Raw genomic sequence first — 15,038 nt, forward strand, 5'->3', positions numbered from 1 at the left:
GCGAACTTCCGTCGATCATCCGATGAACCCTCAGTGATGCTCCTATGGACTTCCGGCAAACTTCTGGACTTGCGACCATCCACTTGGCGAGTTCCGACGAGCTTCTTTGGCAAGCTCATTGACTTCTCGAATTTGTTCCCGCAGAACATCCGACGATTGTCCGAACTTCCGTCGAACTCTCGAACTCCTAACGTGATCATTGTCTTGACTCCGGCGCAACTCCTGTTGCATATCTTATTTTCATCGTAGTTAATCCTGCACACTTATCTCAACATATAGATTAGATAACAAATGACAATTGACTTCATCATCAAAATCCGAGATTCAACAATCTCCCCCTTTTTGATGATGACAATCAATTGATAATGGAGTTAACCTTAACTCCCCTTGTCTATATGCCATACTTGAGATAAGTCATTCTCGAATTCAAAACCTTTGAATTCAAGAGACATATTGATAAGTTAAAATCATTTAAACTTATCAATACTCCCATCATGATTCCCATCATGATGTTTCTCTCTGAAGATGATGTCAAGGCTTGACATTCATTTTCAAATTTTACATAACAGGTTTGAATGATGGTAATAGTAGAAATTCATTATATTGTAAGATATCAACGTGTAAAACTGCGAAGTAAGATTTTGATATCATTACATGATACAAACAAGGCATAATGCAAATTATAGCAATCATAGCATCAATTCATATATCTCTTGGTGATGCAAGCATGGCATTAATACTCATATATTTCTCCTCCTTTGTCATCAACAAAAAGCATGGTAATTGTGATAGTAGGAGAACATTAAGCGAATTTTGAGCATAAGTGTGATAGTTGTTCATGCCTTTACATGTTATTTTCCAAGCATATAAAGGAAAGCATGATACATAGATTGCTTTGAATACTTCTTCCTTTTTATTTGTTATAATCTCTTTGCATGAAGGAGGAAGGCTATTTGTGAAGTTAAAATCGATGAGAGATTAAATCATGCTTCATTTTTACAAGGATCAAGATATGTATGTGAAACAAATCTTTGCAAGTAAAAACACTATCATCTATATTTCAAGATGGAATTTATAAGCAGGAATCATTTCATCAAATCCATTTCAGAAAAATATTTTTCATAAGTGTATGAGAAAATCCGATTGTTAGGATACCAATTGTTAAACGAATCCGAAAATGAAATTAACACTTTCATGCATTCGGACAAGACTATGCTATTGATTTTCAAATACAATCATGAAGACAAAACATGCTTATTGTTATGGAAATTTTTGTATTCAACACATAATTTCCAACATGTTATTTAGGTATGTAATGGCAATTAAGTGATTTGATCATTCAATAAAGTCCAAAAGATAATTTTAACTAGTTTATGTATTCGGACACATCAACATTCCTAATTCTCTTCTTATGAAATCAAATTGTTCTTCACTTAGAGGTTTTGTAGAAATATCAGCTAGTTGATGTTTTATATTATGGCAATATAATAACATGATGCATCAACTGCATTGGTATATCATTTTCTTAAATCATATTTATCATGGAAACCAAAACATTTAATTTCAATGTAAAATCCGACAGTGAGTAACGAGATTAAACAATGAGTGATGTTCGTAACTCTGCTCACAAACAAATACATCAGGTAACCATATCAAAGATCAAGGCACAGGGCATTGTGATGAGTAACATAAAGAGTTTACAATAATAATAGGTGATTGTGTTCATATAAACACGTACAAGCTCATTCAGGAGGTGGAAAATTAAAGTGCCTAAATAAAGAGTCAAATTGTCGATGAATTTGCTGCAGCTCAGATAGGATTTGATCTTGTCGATGTTCGAGCCGTTCTTGTCTTTGTTCAAATCGGTCCATTCGAATCCCAATATCTTTGACAGATGATGTATGAGTTTGCTCAAATGAATATGTTTCCTCAAAGGGACAGATCGGAGGAGATTGAGTACCCCTAAAGACTGGTGTTTCCGGTTCTGGTTCAGGTTGAGGGGGATCGGTTCTTCTAGGCATTCTAACCCAGTTACCGTTTCTATAAACACATCTTAATCGGTGAAGTAGATTTTTATTTATTATGCTAAACCTATCTACTTTTATTACTTCTTCTTCCGGTGGTATTGGAATATCGTAGGCTTTCAGTATTCTAGTGATTATACCACCATATGGAAGCATCATGTCTTTCTTATATAGTTCTAACATGTTTTGCTGGATAAGATAACCAAGACAGATGTCATGTCCTTTCATGATCCAATACATAGTCCCTAATTCTATTTGGCTTACTTCATTATGATGGTATTGTTTAGGGAGAATGATGCTAGTTAGGATATGATGAAGTACCTTTGTGTTTAGTGGCAGTAGATGTTCACAACTTTTAGGAACAAATGCTAAGTTGGGATTGGCGAAAATTGTTCCTAAGGCTTCAACATATGTTGTCCCAACAATTTCATCATCCCATGATCCTCTAAAGTAAAGTCCTCTATTTTTTATGGGAATGCCTATCATGTCGCAAATGAATTTATCCGTAATGGAGATGTGTTGTCCTAAGAGATAAGTAGACATTCTTTCTTCTTCATCTACTTGTATATTGTTGTAAAACAATCTAACAAGTCTTGGATAGATGGGTTCACTAATTTATAAAATAGGGAGTAGATCTAAGTTTGCAAACCATTGGATTGTCTCTAAGTCTCTTAGTTCATTTAAATCTACATGTTTTCCCTTATTGACACTCCTAAGTTCGAAAGAGGAAAACTTTTCAGCATGATATTTTGAATCGAAAAGGGTAAGATCAAAATCTTCCACTAATCTCCTCTTCCCTTTGTCCCTTGAGGATCTTCTAGACCCCATAACTACTGCTATTTAAGAGGATAGTAATGAGCAAGAGTAAATGAATCAAAAACAGAATTGAAGGGGTTCTTAGAGAATACCTTAGTGAGATCTTCAATAGAAGGAGAGATTGTTGATCATTTGCTTCAAAATGAGGAGTATTTGAGATGCTATGAGGGGTGAAATAGAGGTGGCGAAGCTTTGGAAGAGTAAAGAGGGGAAGGGAGTGAGTTGGGGTCGGTTCCACCGCCGGCCCTAGCTCGGGTTAAAAAGAGGCAGAATTGCGGGCGGTTGCACCGCTGGCTGGGGCGGTGCAATCGCTTGCAACACGTGATAGCCGGAGGTGCTACCTCCAGTTGGGGCGGTGCCACCGCCTGTAGGCGGTGAGCACTTGTTCTGAACGTAGTGTGATCTAATTTGAATGTTTTTGATTTGAGAAGAATTTTCATTCAGAGCAATCAACTTTACTTACGTAATTACGTAAGAATTTTCATTGTAAGATAAGAAATTTTGCATGATCAAGATAGATCTTGTGACGTGCATACTCTAAATGTCGTGTACATATTTGTGACAGATTGTTCAGTTTGGTAAGCCTTGCAAGTTCATGACAAACTTAGTAAGTTCATGATATAGTTGGATTTGAAAGTAACGAACGGATGAAATCAATGAGTTTGAAAATCTAGAGGATATGTGAAGTGAGAATCATGGGTTTCCAATTCTGAGAGATCAAATAGGATTGTATCTATATCACATTTGTAATTCTAACCTTCTAATCCTCTTATGTTATTTAGGCTAGAGGGCATCGCGAGTTCTTTTTGGATCTCGGGTTATGAATATCGAGAATCCAAAGAGCAGGATATTATTTCTTGCTCCCAGCTTAAGATGTTTTATGTCTTTACAAGAAGGGATGATCTTTAGGTACCCATTTGCTTTTGGGTGCCTCAAAAATAGATCTACATTGTTTATCATATTGCATAGAATTTATCATGGTTCCTTTAGGAACCCAAATTAATTTGTTCGGACTAATTTTCTTGAATGGATAATAATGCGTTTTGTGTCCAAGTTTGCAACAAAAGTTGCATTTGCTTTGGTGTCGAACATATAAGATGAGGCCTTTTATGAAGGTGGTTGGATTTTGATGAGGACTTCTCACAAATCCGATTCCACTTCTTTTGGGAACTTGACCCTTGTTTGCAAGGATCATGTTCAAAGACTTGCTACCAACCTCGAATTTCATCAAGGTGTCCTTAAGTAGCAAGTTTTCCTTTTAGAGAGTTTCTAGATCATGGCATTTTATGCATGAACCTAAACTATCATGATATTCAGATTTTAACTTATCGAAATTACAAGTAAGACTATCATGCTCCTTTTTTAGAAATTTGTATTTTCTACTAATAATCTTGCATTCATCAAATAAGTCATGGAAGGCATTTAATAATTCATCAAATGATAAATCTGCATCTATTAAATTCGTTACCTCCTCTCCGATGGCCATTAAGGCATAATGAGCAACTTGCTCGGTGTTGGACTCCTCTTCTTCGGACGCGCTCGAGTCATCCCATGTTGCTTTGAGCGCCTTCTTCTTTGATGTCTCTTTTTGACTTGGGGACAATCACTCTTGTAGTGTCCCGGCTTTTTGCACTCATAGCAAATAACTTGGTCCTTCTTGGGTTCAAGTTTATTTTTTGTATCATTCTTAAACTTATTTATTTTAATGAATTTTATAAATTTTCTTGTTAGAAGTGTCAAGTCATCGTCACAGTCCTCATCACTCGGGTTTTCTCTCAAGTGGTCTTCTGAAGTTCTAAGTGCCATATCCTTCCTGTTCTTTGGAAGGATGTCTTCTTGCTCTTCATGAGCTTTGCAAGTCATCTCGTAGGTCATTAATGACCCAATTAGTTCTTCAAGAGGGAAGTTGTTTAGATCTTTCGCCTCTTGAATAGCAGTGACTTTAGGATCCCAACTCTTAGGAAGGGATCTTAGAATCTTATTTACGAGCTCAAAATCTAAAAAACTTTTTCCGAGTCCTTTTAGACCGTTGACGACATCCGTGAAACGGGTAAACATATCGCCAGTAGTCTCACTCGGTTTCATCCGGAAAAGTTTGAAAGAATGTAACAGAAGATTGATTTTTGACTCTTTCACTCTACTTGTGCCTTCGTGAGTCACTTCGAGTGTGTGCCAAATATCAAATGCGGTTTCACAAGTCGAAACACGGTTAAACTTGTTTTTATCAAGTGCACAAAATAAGGCATTCATACCCATTGCATTAAGAGCGAAAGCCTTCTTCTCCAATTCATTCCAATCGATTATTGGAAGAGAAGACTTTGAAAATCCATTTTCGATAAGATTCCAAAGTTCAAAATCCATAGAAATAAGAAAGATACTCATTCAAGTCTTCCAATAGGTGTAGTCCGTCCCATTGAACATGGGTGGACGTGTAATAGAATGGCCCTCTTGGTTTCCGGCGGATGCCATCTCTCTTGAGTTTTAATCAGTTTGAGAGTTAACCCCGCTTTGATACCAATTGTTAGGATCAAGAGCACTAAGAGGGGGGGGGGGGGTGAATTAGTGCAGCGGAAAACCTTCTACGATAAAAATCGCGTTCGTTCGATAAAAGTGATTTCAGTAGGAAAACTGATTCGTAAATCACTTTAACTTTTGAATAAGCGAGATGCAGCAAAGATATAAGTGCAGTTTGCAGTTATGGTTCAAATCAAATAGTAGGCGCAAACTGAAATATGATATTCTTACGAAAAAACTTATTTACGTCTAAATGCTGATTCGTAAATCACTTGATTAAGCGAGATGCAGTTAAAGCAAGGATATAAAGGCAGTTTGCAGTTATGATAGAAATCAAAACGTAAACGCAAAATGAAATATGATGATCATACGATAAAACTGATTTACGTCTAAACGCCGATTCAGAAAGTGCAAAGCTTGAAACCCAATCGTATATGCGTAGAAAGCAGTAATCTTTTGAGGAGATTTGCAGTAAGGATAAGATGCTCAAAGTAAATGCAAACCGAGATTTAGAGTGGTTCGGTCAATCTTGACCTACTCCACTTTTGGCTTCCTCCACCGACGAGGTCACCGACGTCAACTAGAGGCCTTCCTTCAATAGGCGAAGGCCAACCACCCTTTTACAGTTTCACTCCTTTTGAAGGGCTTAGGAGACAACCCTTATAGAATTTTCTCTCCTCTCTTTAAAGATCAGAACTTGGAAGAAAAGAGGGAGAAGAACTGTTGGCCTTTTCAACAATTTTGAGCTCTAAGAATCACATAATAAGAATAGGATTTCGGTGTATTTTTTGTTGCCTTTCAGTGCTGAATGGGTGGGGTATTTATAGGCCCCAACCCAGTTTGAATTTGGAGCTCAAAACTGTCAATTCCTGGAATTCCGGGATCTGGCGGTTACACTGCCTGACTGAGGCGGTTGCACCGCCTGGCAGAGCTCGATGACTGAGTCTCTGGGCGGTGCCACCTCTGTCAGTGGCGGTTGCACCTCTTGCCAGAGCTCGAAGACCGAGCTCAGGCAGTGCCACCGCTTGATTGGGGCGGTTGCACCGCTCAGCCAGAGCTCGGAGACTGAGCCCAGGCGGTGCCACCTCTTGGCTGGGGCGATTGCACAGCCCAGTCTCACTCGGAGACTGATCCTAGGCGGTGCCACCGCCTGGCTTGGGCGGTTCAACTGCTTGGCAGAAATCGGGGTCCGAATGGGTTGATCCATTCGGCCCAATTTGGGTTTTTCAGGGGCCCAATTGCCCCAAGATTAAGTTAATGGGATCACCTCTCATTTCTAACTTAATCATTATGCTAACTACGATATTTTCTAAGACATTTACTGCAACTTGCTCCGGTGCGTCAATCGCTTCTTCCGGCGAGCTTCCGGCGAACTTCCGTCGATCATCCGATTAACCCTCGGTGATGCGCATGCGGACTTCCGGCAAACTCCTGGACTTGCGACGATCCACTTGGCGAGTTCCGACGAGCTTCTTTTGCAAGCTCATGGACTTCTCGGATTTGTTCCCACAGAACCTCCGACGACTGTCCGAACTTCCGTCGAACTCTCGAACTCCCAACGTGATCATTGTCTTGACTCCGGCGTAACTCTTGTTGCATATCTTATTTTCATCGTAGTTAATCCTGCACACTTATCTCAACATATAGATTAGATAACAAATGACAATTGACTTCATCATCAAAATCCAAGATTCAACAGGAACTTCTCCTTTTTGTTGATGACAACGGGGGAGAAGTATATTGATGACTTCATGCATTGAATTAAATATTTTATATATATTTGCATGATGGTTTAAATGTTTTTCATAACATGTGATGAATGTTATTTGGATTTGGGATAATCCAAGTGTTCTATCAATGGCATATTGATAGGGGGAGTTTGGTTAAACTCCGGGGAGTTAAGGTTAACTCAATTAGTCATCAATTAGTTGTCATCATCAAAAAGGGGGAGATTGTTGAATCTCAGATTTTGATGATGAAACTAATTGATTGTGTTTAGATGTTTAACTACATTTTGAGTGATGCAGGTCTACTCGATCAGGATTAAACAGTTAACGCAGGAGGAATTGACGTTGCGCCGGAGGAGATCACGTTAGGATATTGGATGGCAGAAGGCTTCGGACGTCGGGCATCGGGCTAAGAGCGGAATTACGCCAAGGATATCAGGGTTGCGGAGGTCAACCGCCGATTGGGCAAAAAGCCGCAAGAGAGGACGATGCGCCGAAGAATCGGACGAAGCGACAACCAATGACGTGCTGGGCAACAAAATGTCAATTCGCTTTGTAATAATTGTCTAGATCGGAGTAGAGTTTTGACTTGTGTGTGTAGGATTAACTATGATAACGATGAAGACATAAAGTGAAACAAAGTGTCAGAGTCAAGCGCGAAGGATTTGTTGCGAGTTCGAGATTTCGACGGAAGTCCGAAAGTTCGTCGAGAATGCTGCCGAAACTAGCCGAGAATGAGTAGGGAGCTTGCCGAAGGGTTTTTCGGAAGCTCGCCGGAATGTTCGTTGGAAGTTCGCGGAGCTCACCGAGAAAGATCGGAGCTTGCCGAAGAAGCTCGTTGGAACTCGCCAAGATCAAATCGTGAAGTCTAGGAGCTTGTCAGGAGTCCGTAGAATGGTTTCCGAGAGTTCGTCGGAAGTCTGTCGGAAGTTCGTCGGAAGCTCGCTGGAAAATGTCTTGACTTGCAGACTTTGTAATAGCTTAGAAAATATCTTTAAATTCGTAGTTAGCACATTAATTAGGATTAGGATTAAGAGATAATCCTATATCCTGGTTACGGGCCAACTGAGCCCAAAATTAGACTTGGTTTAGGCTAAATTTAAAGCCCAACCAGTGAACCGAAGGGTTTCGCGGTGGCACCGCCGAGCACCCGAGAGCCAAGCGATGGCACCGCTTGGGCAGGGCGGTGGCACCGCTTGGCTGGACGGTGGCACCGCCAGTCCACTGTCAGTGTCTGACACTACAAGCGGTGGCATCGCTAGCATCGGGAACCAAAGAGGATTCAAATTTTGGAGCCCAAATTTGAATCCTCTTGAGGCCTATAAATACCTCTCAAATCTTTACTGAGACAACAACGTTTTGAGAAGCTAGAAGTTGAGAAAAGATTTAGGAAAAGTCTTGTTTTCAATAGCTTGAGTGTTCACCTCCTTTCTTTTCATTGAAATCTTTGTAAAAGGGGTGAACCACTTGTAAGAGGTTGTAAGAAGGAGGTTGATCTTCGCCTAGTAAAGGAAGATCGTTAGTGGATGCCGGTGGCCTCGACGGAAGAGGAATCGGAGGAGTGGATGTAGGTCACGATTGACCGAACCACTATAAACTACCATCTTCTTTGGTTTGCATTTACTTCCTACTAATACCTTACTGCAAACCCCTTCAATAGCTTACTGCCTTCAAGTTAAAATGCAATCAAAACGGTTTCAAACGAAACGTTGCTTTTATAGTACGAAGTTTCCGAAAGTGTTTAAATCGTCGAAAGTTTATCATACTTTTATTGAATCTCGTATTTTGATGATGAAACTACTTGATATATGTTTATGATTTAATCTGTGTTTTGAGTGACACAGGATGCTTCGATCAGGATGAGACAATTAAAGCAGAAAAATCATGTTGTGCCGCAGGAACATGTCAAAAGATTGGACGTCGGGCCGGTGGATCGATCGACGTATCGATAGAAGGCTTCGGGCCATGGACTTGAGCATCGAGCCAAGAAGAGTAGGTATTATGCCAAGGATATTGGAGTTGCGGCATCAATTGGCCGATTGGGCAATAGGCTACAAGAAAGGACGATGCGCCGAAGAATCGGACGAAGCGTCGAGGGACCAATGACATGCCGGACAACTTGGTTAATTGCTTAGGATTAATTGTCTCAATCGAAGTTTTATTTTAAGTATGCAGGATTAACTACGATGAAAGTAAGATATGCAGTAGGAGTTGCGCCGGAGTCAAGACAATGATCACGTTGGGAGTTCGAGAGTTTGACGGAAGTTCGGACAGTCGTCGGAGGTTCTGTGGGAACAAATCCGAGAAGTCCATGAGCTTGCCAAAGAAGCTCGTCGGAACTCGCCAAGTGGATCGTCGCAAGTCCAGGAGTTTGCCAGAAGTCCATAGGAGCATCACCGAGGGTTCATCGGATGATCGATGGAAGTTCACCGGAAGCTCGCCGAAAGAAGCGATTGACGCACCGGAGCAAGTTGCAGTAAATATCTTAGGAAAAATCGTAGTTAGCACAATGATTAAGTTGGAAATGGGAGGTGATCCCATTAACTTAATCTTGGGGCAATTGGGCCCCTAAAAACACCCAAATTGGGCCGAATGGATCAACCCATTTAGACCCTGATTTCTGCCAGGCGGTTCAACCGCCTCAGTCAGGCGGTGGCACCGCTTGAGCTCAGTCTTTAAGCTCTGGCAGGAGGTGCAACCGCCCCTGACAGAGGTGGCATCGCCTGGGCTCGGTCTCCGAGCTCTGGCTGAGCAGTGCAATCGCCTCAGTTAGGAGGTGGCACCGCCTGATCTCGGTCTTCGAGCTCTGGCAGGAGGTGCAACCACCCCTAACAGGAGGTGGCACCACCTAGAGGCTCAGTCTTCGAGCTCTGCCAGGCGGTGCAACCGCTCTAGTCAAGCGGTGCAACCGCCAGATCCCAGAATTCCGGGAATTGACAGTTTTGAGCTCCAAATTCAAACTGGGTTGGGGCCTATAAATACCTCACCCATTCAGCACTGAAAGGCAACATACATACACCGAAATCCTAATCTTATTCTGTGATTCTTAGAGCTCAAAATTGTTGTAAAGGCCAAAAGTTCTTCTTCCTCTTTTCTTCCAAGTTCTGATCTTTAAAGAGAGGAGAGAAAATTCTGTAAGGGTTGTCTCGTAAGCCCGTCAAAAGGAGTGAAACTGTAAAAGGGTGGTTGGCCTTCGCCTATTGAAGGAAGGCCTCTAGTTGACGTCGGTGACCTCGTCGGTGGAGGAAGCCAAAAGTGGAGTAGGTCAAGATTGACCGAACCACTCTAAATCTCGGTTTGCATTTACTTTGAGCATCTTATCTTTACTGCAAACCTCCTCAATAGCTTACTGCCTTCTATGCTTTTACGAACGTGTTTCAAAGTTCAGTGCTTTCCGAATCGGCGTTTAGACGCAAATCAGTTTTATCGTACGAACATCATATTTCAGTTTGCGCTTACGTTCTGATTTCCATCATAACTGCAAACTGCCTTTATATCTTTGCTTTAACTGCATCTCGTTTCATCTCAAGTTAAAGTGGTTTATGAATCAGCTTTCATACCAAAATAGCTTTTATCGTACGAACGTCGTATTTCAGTTTGTGCTTATATTCTGATTTTCATCATAACTGCAAACTGCCTTCATAGATTTACTTTAACGTCATCTCGCTTGATCTTAAGTTAAAGTAATCTTAGAATCGACTTTCATACCGAAATCACTCTTATCGCATGAACGCGATTTTAATCGTCGAAAGTTTTCTGTTGCACTAATTCACCCCCCCCCCCTCTTAGTGTCGCTCCGATCCTAACACTGCCTACACTGGGCAGTACCACTGCCTATAGCCTGACACTGGATGGTACCATCACCTAGTCTGGTGGTACCACTGCTTAGAAGACTGTGTTTGGGCGGTACCATTGCCTGACATAGTCTCATAAACTATGCCACGACGGTTTCACCTATTTGGTCACTATTTGGGCCTTTCTCTTGGACAAATGTCCCCTAATTGGGTTGGCCCAATTATAATCCCAATTATGTGTTAACTATGAATTTTAAAATATTTACTAAGCTAAACAAAGTCCATAAGTCTAGGTTTCTTCCGGAGATCTTTCGGCGAACTTTTGACGATCTCTCGGCAATGTTCCAACGAACTCCCGGCAAGCTCCTAGACTCCACGATGATCTTCTTAATAAGTTTCGACGAGCTTCTTTAGCAAGCTCCTAGACTTCTCAGTTAATTCCAGTAAAACTTTCGACGAACGTTCGAACTTCCGACGAACTCTCAAACTCCCAACGAAATCTCGTTCTTGACTCCGGGACTTCATTTTGCTTTATGTCCTGCTATCATAGTTAATCCTGCACACATAAAACATACTTTGATCTAGACAATTATTACTAAGCATGAATCATGTTGTTTGGCATGTCATTGGTCCATAAATGCTTCATCCGATTCTTCAGCGCATCGTCCTCTCTTGCGAACTATTGCCCAATCGGCCAGTTAACCTTTGCAACTCCGATATCCTTGGTGCAATATCAGCTCTTCTTAGCCTGATGCCCGAATCTATTGCTCGATGCCTTTTGTCGATACGTCAACCGATCCTCTGGCTCGACGTCCAATCTTCTAACAGATTTTCCTCTGGCCCAACATGATTCTTCCTACTTTAATCATCCTGATCAAAGCATCCTACGTCACTCAAAACACAGATCAAATCATAAACATTTATCAATTGGTTTCATCATCAAAATCTGAGATTCAACAATCTCCCCCTTTTTGATGATGATAACCAATTGATGATGAAGTTAACCTTAACTCCGGGAGTTTAATCAAATTCCCGCTATTAATATACCATATTGATAGAACTCTTGGATTCAAAAATCTAAGCAACATGTTATCATAAAACTTATGCATAACATCATACTTCTCTCCCTTTGTCATTAACAAAAAGGAGAAGTTCAACTATCAAGTATTTGAAATATAAGTTTAAATTATTGCATACTAAACATAATCTCCATTTTAATTATTATGCAAGCTAGCAAATTTAGCAAGTTCTACATCATATTAGAACATGTATGCTATCAAGTTTTAGATATGCAAGGTAGTGAGATAGCAAGTTTAAAACATACAAGCTAGCAAATATTTTTTTTATTTTTTTTCATTTTAGAAGGTGTAAGCTAGCAATATTTCGAAGCAAATGCAAGATAACTTTCTTGTTGAAGTGTGCAAGCTAGCGATTCTTGCTTCCTTTTATAATGTGTAAGTTGCAAGTTTTGCTTCTTGAGATAGGCAAGATAGCAACACTATTGCTTCTCTTGAGATTGCAAGATAGCATTTCTTGCTTTTAAGATGAGCAAACTAAAAAGTTTTGCCTCTTTTTGTGATATGTACATTTGCAATTTTTGTTTCTCTTTAGATGTGCAAGCAAGTAAGCAAGCTATCTCCCCATTTGTCATTATCAAAAAGAAGGGAAGAATATAATTTTGTATCTCTTTTTTCTTTTATAATAATTTTCAAATCATGATAAAGATAAAGTGTCATTCTTATTGCAATATGCTATAATTGAGATAAACCTTAAATTCAAATTGAATTCAAGTCAAAGCAATTTTAAATATGATTCACATCATATGCAATACATCATATCATCGTAATAAAATCATAAGTATTGCATGCATCATTCCAAATCATAAATATTTCATATTATGATGGTATCAAATATTGAGAAATCAAGATGATGATTCATATAAGAAGTATCACAAGTTATAATCGAGAGAAAAAAAAATCATCATTCATTTTCAACTCATTCAATTTGTCAAAACAACATTTCTTGGGTATTCATGATACCAAAACATATTTTCAAATCTTCAATATATAACATGTATAATTTCAAAAAATTAAAAGGAGAAGGGAAGAATTCGAAGGTACAAAGATTTCAACCATGTTATAAACAAATGAAAGATCATGAATCCAAAATTCCATGAATCATTTTGACAATTCTCCTTTTAAATAATCAAAATGATCATCAAAATCACTTTTTGAAAATTTCAATGAAGGCAACATAGATAGATTCACACGAGAACTTGATTCATGCATAGTGTCTCAATTTTTCATAAATCATAAAAAATTTAGAGTATCAAGTGACGAAGTCATGATTCGTGTGACAAAAAAAAAAGTCGAATCATGCATTCAAACCATTACTACTTCAACTCATCATACATAGTTTAAAAAATGTAAAATAATCAAATATGATACAAACATTTTTTTTTCAAAATGCATTCCCTTTTTGGTTGTTTCATTTTAAGTTGTTTGCTTCATAGAAGCATGCCTTTTTCATTTATGCCAAATCGAAGCATATATAATCATTTAAACCAAAAAATAAATTTCCTCATCATGACAAAAAATATAACACATTAAACATAAGGCTTCTTTAAACAAGCGATTTGGTTTATCATTTTGATTCCAATGATAATATAATTTTCTTTTAATGTGTTTCATTTTGTGTGATTGATTTCATATTAGGATGCTTAAGTTTTTCGTATGAAAACCATACATCATAGTTTAAAATCGAAAGAGCAAGAAAAATCATAGAAATCATTAAGATCAATAAAAATCATTATGATACAAATTATAACTTCATTACATCATTAAAACATGATTTCATAAAGCATTTTCCATCAAAATCATTTTGTTTGTTGTAGTTATGCATTTTTCTTTTTAGGTGAATCTAACTTTTCATGCTTAGTTTTCTATACAAAAGTCATGCATCATCATTTATAATCGAAAGACAATATGAAAATTATTATATTTTCATAAAACATGCAATTATCATGATCATTTTTTCAAAATAAGCTAGAAAAAGAAAAGCATGATCCCTAATTTTTTGTATTTTTTTATAACATGTAATTTTCAAGAAAAATATATATAATTTTTCTAAACTAAATTAAAAATAACTCATGCTAAAGCATCATGTAATTTCGAAATAAATTAAAAGAATTTTGGTTACCTCGTCATCGAAAGTCGATAAGGCGTAGTTTGCCACATCACCTTTATTGATTTTCTTCTCATCTTCGGAGGAGCTTAATTCATCCCAAAGTGCTTCATTCTTCTTGCATTCATAGTAAGTAGTTGCGTTCTTTTTATTCTTTAATTTTTGTTTCATGAACTTTTTAAATTTCATAGTGAGGAGTTCAAGTTCATCATCACTTAAGCTTATGCTAGAGTGGTCTTCGATTGTTCTAAGTCTGAAATCCTTCCTGTTCTTTAGAAGGTTGTTCTTAAATTCGTTTTGTGTATTGTGTGCCATTTCATATGTCAACAATGAACCAAAAAGTTCTTCAAGTGAAAAATTATTAAGATCTTTTGCCTCTTGTATTGCAGTTACTTTCGGATCCCAACTCTTATTAAGAGAACGTAAAATTTTATTTACAAGTTCAAAATCTGAAAAACTTCTACCAAGTGCTTTTAAACCATTGACGACATCCGTAAAATGGTTGTACATGTCTTCAATGGTTTCGCTTAGTTTCATATAAAACGGTTCAAAATCGTATATTAAAAGATTAACTTTAGAATCTTTTACTCTACTTATGCCTTCGTGTGTGATTTCGAGAGTGTGCCATATATTGAAAGTCGTTTCGCACATAAAAATTCGATTGAATTTCTTTTTATCTAAAGCGCAAAATAGAGCACTCATAGCTCTAGCATTTAAAGAAAAAGTCTTCTTCTCCAAATCATTCCAATGGTTCATTGGAAGAGAAGACTTTCGAAAACTGCTTTCGATAATATTCCATAAATTCAAATACAAAGAAAGTAAGAAAACTCTCATTCGAGTTTTCTAATATGTGTAGTCCGTCCCATTGAACATGGGAAGAGGAATGAGAGAGTGACCATCTTAAAGCCGAAAAGATCCATTTCTATTTGGGTGTTAAACCAAATATGAAAAACGAGACTCTGATACCAACTATTAGGAAC

The sequence above is a fragment of the Musa acuminata genome, chromosome BXJ1-2 (assembly GCF_036884655.1).
Source record: "Musa acuminata AAA Group cultivar baxijiao chromosome BXJ1-2, Cavendish_Baxijiao_AAA, whole genome shotgun sequence".
Lineage (NCBI taxonomy): Eukaryota > Viridiplantae > Streptophyta > Magnoliopsida > Zingiberales > Musaceae > Musa > Musa acuminata.